The following is a 6682-nucleotide window of genomic DNA, read 5'->3' as shown; positions in this document are numbered from 1 at the left end:
ATCTAAAATACACCCCCAGTGACCTCCAACTTCCCACTGGGCCTCACTTCTGAAAGTTTCTGCCGCCTCCCAACAGCATCAAATTTGGGACTAAGTCTTCAGTGCCCTGGCCCTGAGGATGCATTCAAGATTTAACTTGCAGCACCTGGCACCGGGTGTTAGGGCCCAAACGGAGTGACAAGGGAGTCTGCTTGTAAGAATGTCAGCATGCGGAGTCTGCAAAGGCTAAGCAGATGAAGAACACAGAGACGAAGGCGTGGAGTAGGTCTTGAGCTCAGATGGGGGACTGGGCAGAAAACAAGAAGTACTCTAAGACAGTGGCCACATGTTGAAGGCACACACATGCTGGGAGGCCAGAACTGAGACTGAGATAATCTAAGCATCGAAGACAGTGGTATAAATAATAGATTAAAATCCATTGAACAGAAAACAACCATAAATCTATTATGATATAATCAATCAATAAATAAATTGAAAGTTGGATGAGAAATGGAATATTTTAAAAATAAAAGTAACATCTCTGCTAAAAGTACTAAATACAAAGGGAAAAAATAGTAGCTGTGCTGGACAGTCCTGGTAGAGAACACTGGAGTTAAATGGTCACAGTTGACATCATCAGTAGGGCACTACTCATTTTGTAAGAACCAATTAGTAGTATTAGGTTTGCCTAATTAGCTTCTCGGAAGATGACCCTTACCTCCTACAGTGTTTATGGGTGGCCCTCTCCCACACTGGCTGGAGTTCACCTGTACAGCCGATAGGATGTGGCAGTAATGATGGTTCTGTATTTGCTATATGATAGAAGACACAACCTACACAGGCGAAACCCTGCTGCCATGTGGTAAGGACACCCAACCAGCCCTCGCACAGTGAGGATGTGTTCCTGCCAATGTCCTGCTCTAGTTGGCAGCCACCCTGCAAGCCAGTGATTGAGGTCCAGTCATGTGTTCATTGACTACAGTCCGGAGCAGCATCTTGACCATGACTTAATGAGAGAACCACCCAGCCACGCTGTTCTGGATGAGCAGAAACTATGCAAACTGATAGTTACTGCTCTCAACAATTACATGTTGGTATGATTTAATATAGAGGTATGGGCTTCTACTACAGGTGTGGTGAGTAGAATACAGCATTGGCTCTGTTTCCTAGCCAAAGATATACACATAATGTGAATCTAGTCATGATGAAATAAAATAAGCAAAACTTGAGAGACATTGTGCAAAATAACTAACAAATAACTTCAACAGAATGAAGATTCTGACAGTTACAGACAGACTGAGAAACTGTCCCAAGACTAGAGACATGATAATTTTCCATACAATTCTTGATTCTGAATTTGATTGTTTTACTCATGAAGGCTATTACATTACCCCTGGTGAAATCTGGCAACCGAAGATTAGATGATAACATGTCTATGTGAAGCTTTATATTTCAGTGGCTGTATTAAGGTTATATAGTAGGAGGTACTTGATTTTAGGAAATACATTAACATATTTAGGGGTGTCAAAGAATCAGATCAATAACTTCCTCTTGTAGAAAAGAAGTTATTTGTGCAGTACTTGCAACATTTCTATAAGTTTGAGGTTGTATAAAATCTTTTTAATTATGTCAGAGGAAATACTTATGTCATTGAGTATAATTTTGGCTTTCATATAGAACTCTATTGTCCCTTCTTGGAAGAGATGCATAGTATTATGAGTTTTGTAATTTTTAAATGTATTTTTTTTTGTTACCAAACTCATATAGATAGGCATTTAAGTTGTTTCTGGTTCTTTGCTATTCTGACGCTCTAGTTCCTTGTCACTTTGAACAATGCTTCTCAATAGCTTTATAATCATATTTGTTCTGTTGTCCTATTTTTGCCCAAGAACAAATCCTCAGAAATCAAGTCACGATGCGAATGAATATGCATCTTTTAATCAGTTAAATCGTAAGTCATTCTACAGACCTGCCTAAAAATCTCTTTAAGAGAAAATACAGTTTATAATTTGGTAGTTATTTTTGTTTGTTTTCTGCACTGGAAATGAACTCGTAGAAGAGTGGGAACTGTATCTGTCTTGATTATCACCATCCCCAGCACTCAGGCACTCAATATGGGGCTGCTCCAGCAGCAGTAATAGCAAACATTTATTATGTGCCTGGCACTGTCCTGAGGATATTAATACAGTTATTCCTGGCAGCAGCTTTTATGACGTAGAGAGGATGATTATTTCTATTTGTAGATGAATAAAGTAAAGCACAGGTTCATGCGTCTTGTAGATGATAGAGCCAGGAATCGGGCAGTTTTCCTGCAGTTTATGAGTAGCCACTATGCAGTACAGGTTCTCCTTTCATAAATTAATCCATGTGTGAAGAACCCATATATTTATTTGAGTTTCACCAACTGCAACTTTCAGCTAACTTTTGGCTTTTTCTTTTTTAAATGAATATTAGAGGGAATGGAGTACCCATTTTATAAGCCAGATTGGTTTTATGGTCCTCTGAACTCGCCTATACTTGCTAGCTAATAATGCTGCTCCTAAAATTAATATCCATATAGGTATAAACCATAAATCATTCTCACCTGAAGAATTTATGATGATGTAAACAGGATCTTTGCTTTGTATTACCAGTAAAATAGTAAATCTGGGCCTGCAGCTTCAACCTAGGAGGTAGAACTTTTATTACTTGTTTTTCCTACTCTACTTCCTGCCCGGGCTCTTTTCCCCCAGCTGTTTCCTACGCATTCATGTTTCCTGTTCACCTCCTGGAGTGGAAAGCATAACTCTTCTCAAAAGCTCTAATCAGTGTCGGCTGCCTCTGTGGAAGACCACTTTCATCCTTTCCTCTTCTCTTTCTCTCTTCTTGAAGGTTCTTTCCTTCCTCAGAACATCCCAAGTCCCTTTTATAGCATGCTTCCAGGAAGAGTATGTTCTAAACCTACCTTAAGTTAGTTGTTCCTCTCCTCTAATAGACTTTCTCTTTTGTTTTATGTGGTTTTTAAAATCACCATACTTGCTACAATATTTTGTACTGAGCTTGAAATGAAGTGCTTTAAAAAATCCTAAGAGACTGATGAGATTTAAATATTATATATTCCACATTATTTAAAATTATGTGGGCCCGGGAGATAGCTCAGTAGAATAAGTGCTTGCCTGGCAAACACAAGGTCCTGAGTTCAATCCCTAGTACCGTAAAAATAAGTAAATAAATAAATAAAATTATAATCAACAGACATTTTTTTGTGCGTGGCTGGCTAAGTCCGCCCTGGGGCAGGGCTGGCATGGCGTGGCATGTGGCTGGGTACCAAGCTGCAGTCCTTGCACTTGCCCAAGCTTGCCTAAGCAGGCGCTTTAGACCACTGAGCCATCTTGCCGGCCCTAACACAGACATTATTTTCTTCATATGATTTGCATTTTGTCTTTAAAAAATATCAAGAAACAAAACTCCGAATTGCTTTTATTTGTATAACAAAAGGTGTTCTATTCATAGCTAAAAATATCAACCTTGTCTCAACCCCCACCTCCAGTTCTCTTTTCTTTCAGAAGTGGTTGAGGGGCATCAAAGATAACAAAAATCAATCCAACACATAAGTGGATCTTTTTTCTGCAAAAGTTAGTACTTACAGGTGTGTTCCTGTTTGAGAATTTTAATAATAAATTAGTATTCAAATGTTTGTATACTACTAAATCTCCTTGCCAACTAGAAGAAGTATCCTAGGCAGCTAACTCTTGTGGAAGTTAATCCACACTCAGAGATGGACTGGGCCCTTAAGGAAGCCAGCACAAAACCAGCAGACATCAGAATCTGGCTGGAGGTGCATCTGGGGAAGGCCAGGCTTCAAGATGAAGAGGCCACTGCCTCCCTAAGGGATAAACGGCAACTTGAGACTAGACTGAAATTAGCACTCCTGGTCAAGTGAGCTCAGACAGGCGTCTGTGCCCGGGGTGAACAGAGCCTGTGGACCCAGGGCTCCCTCTCAAATGCTTTTGCCCTTCCCGTGTGCCCCTGCCACACAACTCACTTCCCTACTTGGCCAGTATTAGCTAAGTGCCTAGACTTTGAGTCCTAAGGCAATCTAGGAACTATTCTTCTCTATTTCCAGGGAACCTCTCCCAACTTCTTCCTTTGCTTCGCAGGGTCATTCCTGGAACTTGACATCTAACAGTTGGAGTTAGATTTGTCCCATATCAGGGGGACTCTCCTGGAATCCTGTTTTGTTCTGAACAAAATAGCAACATACAACCTTTCCTCCTATGTATTTTTTTTTTTTTAAAGAGATCTTCGGGCAACAGAAAGTATTGTGATTTGACATGACTATGCTTTGTTTGGGGTGAAGGCTACAGTAGGCCTTCAGGCTTTGTTCTCCTGCATAAGGAATTCTTTCCTTAGTCCACAGGAGAGGGACAGAGATGAAGCTTTCTGTTGCTGAAAGCTCCACCGCAAGCCAAAGAGAAAGTTCCAGTATTCTCAGTCCTTTAAAAATTCCACTGAGTGTATAAATGTAGAGGTGCGTGAGTGCCTGGGAGCCTCCGGCATCCTTTAAATTTGTTGATATGAAGTTACATTTTATTTCTCCCTGGAGTATGGTGGGATTCTTGTATTTAGGAGGTGCTGATCATGAAGCATATCATTTGATGAAGGTTGCTGTTTGTTTGCTTTGCTTCTTGGCTTATTGTCTCATTCTGCTGGTCTGGTCTGATGTCACCACCTGTAATTTTTAGAGGATAACACAGAGGCTAACATATTACTGTGGGGGTACTTGTAAATGACCTTGCTGACGTGGTGTGTGTGTGTGCAGAGCATAGGTGGACCCCAGGCCTTGTGCATGCTGTGCCTGTCCTCTACAGCTGAGCACTACTACACTTCTGCCCCTGAGTTTTGACTTTTACTGTGATTCATCTGGCCAACTGATTTGACATTCTCTGAGCCAGAGTTATAATTGCTGATTCAAATAAAAACTTAATAAATCTTTATCTTTGGAATCGTTTTTTACGGTATGAATGATACATTTTAAGTGAATGCCTTTGAACTATATAATATGCAGATTTGAGACATAATCTGAAATAAATTGAGACTAACAGTAAAGTGAAAAGCGTGCATGTTTAAAAATTTAGCCTAGTTGAATGAAATTCTAAGATGTCAGTCTAGTTCTTGATAGGAGCAAAAGAAAATTTCCCCTAAGCCTCCTGAAGGCTCCCTAGAATAAGCTGACAAGGATTAATCAGGAGGAGAAAGACACAAATGTATTAACTTGCGAAAGAGGAAAATATCACAGTGCAGGGGACAAGCACAGGGTTGTGCTACTGCCAGCCCAACATCATTCATAAACGTACATATCTCTTTTTCTGCAGAGTAAAGGGAGAAGGGAGATGGAGACAGTTCTGAGGACTTAACAAATGATTATTAGAGGAATAAATGGGCCCGGAGAACCTCTTTGAAATATGTATGAGCCCTTGTCATGGCAGCCCATCCAGCAGGGTCACATTCCTCAGTCCTATGTGATAGGTAGCTAGTGGGGCGGAGGACCTAAAGTGATGTGTTCCCTTTTACAGTCTGATCTCAGAGAGATGGAGACAGAGATATAGAGAGACAGAGAGAGAGAGAGAGAGAGAGAGAGAGAGAGAGAGAGAGAGAGAGACAGAGACAGACAGAGACAGAGACAGACAGACAGAGACAGACAGACAGAGACAGACAGAGACAGAGACACAGAGATACTCTCTAAGCTGTTGTGGGGAGAGGACCCAGAAAGGTTAGACCTTGATCCTGAGCCTTCAAGGCCTTCCAGTTTTCTTTAGAGGGAACTGCTCAACCTGCCAGCATGCAGCTTAATTTGGGGGTGCCCTTCTCAGCCCTGACATCTCTCATGTATGGTGATAGGAAGATCTGGATCATAGCCTCTCTAGATAAAATTCATTCCGTGATACCTAAGATCCTCCCCGGTCCTGTAATTGTGTTTCGGCCCTCCGAACTTCCTTTCGGACAGTGTCTGCTTGGGGGGATGCCTTGTAAGTAAGAGATTATTACTTTGTGGAATAGATGCACATTTGTCAATGCGCATTCACATTTCTCATAGCACGTTAGCTGCGGAGTTCCGTTTGAAAATAATTCTGAACACTTGGGCTCTTGCTTGGGGGCGAGCTGGGGTTCTAGGCGCGGGGGTCTGCAGCCCCGCAGCGGCGTGTGTGTGCCAACGTGCCTTTGTTCTGAAAGTCTTGCTGTCTGGTTATTGCGTGTCCCACTGCGTTGTCTTTGTTTCTCTCCGTTTTCCCCCATTGTGCTCGGGTGAGTCATTCGTGCGAATAAGTTTGTTTACATTCATCCGCGGATTAAGTGCGTTTCTGGTGAGAGAAGGGGCGGCAGAGGGAGGAGAGGGTCGGACCGAGCGAGCGCAGGGCGCGGGAGGCGAGCGGCGGCGGCGCGGGCTGGTCCGGGCGCAGGGGCGGCGATCGCGCTCCCGCCAGCTTTTTCCCCAGGCTCGGGCGCAGGCTCGCGGAACTCCTCGTGTAGCGCCGAGCCGGCGGGGATTTGCTGAGGACAAATGCTGTAATGTGTTAGTCATCCATTATCTGCTTCTATTTTTGCAGGTTCTGAATGATGCCTGACGCGGGTCCGCGCGGTGGCCCTCGCCGTCCCCGTCGCCCCGGAGCGCCGCGCAGCCCGCGAGTCTAGCGCCGTCCGTCCGTCCGTCCGTCCGTCCGTC

This window comes from Octodon degus, unplaced genomic scaffold (assembly GCF_000260255.1).
Source record: "Octodon degus isolate 3935 unplaced genomic scaffold, OctDeg1.0 scaffold00009, whole genome shotgun sequence".
Taxonomy (NCBI): Eukaryota; Metazoa; Chordata; class Mammalia; order Rodentia; family Octodontidae; genus Octodon; species Octodon degus.
The sequence above is the reverse complement of the archived record's forward strand: the minus strand, read 5'-3'. Positions refer to the sequence as shown.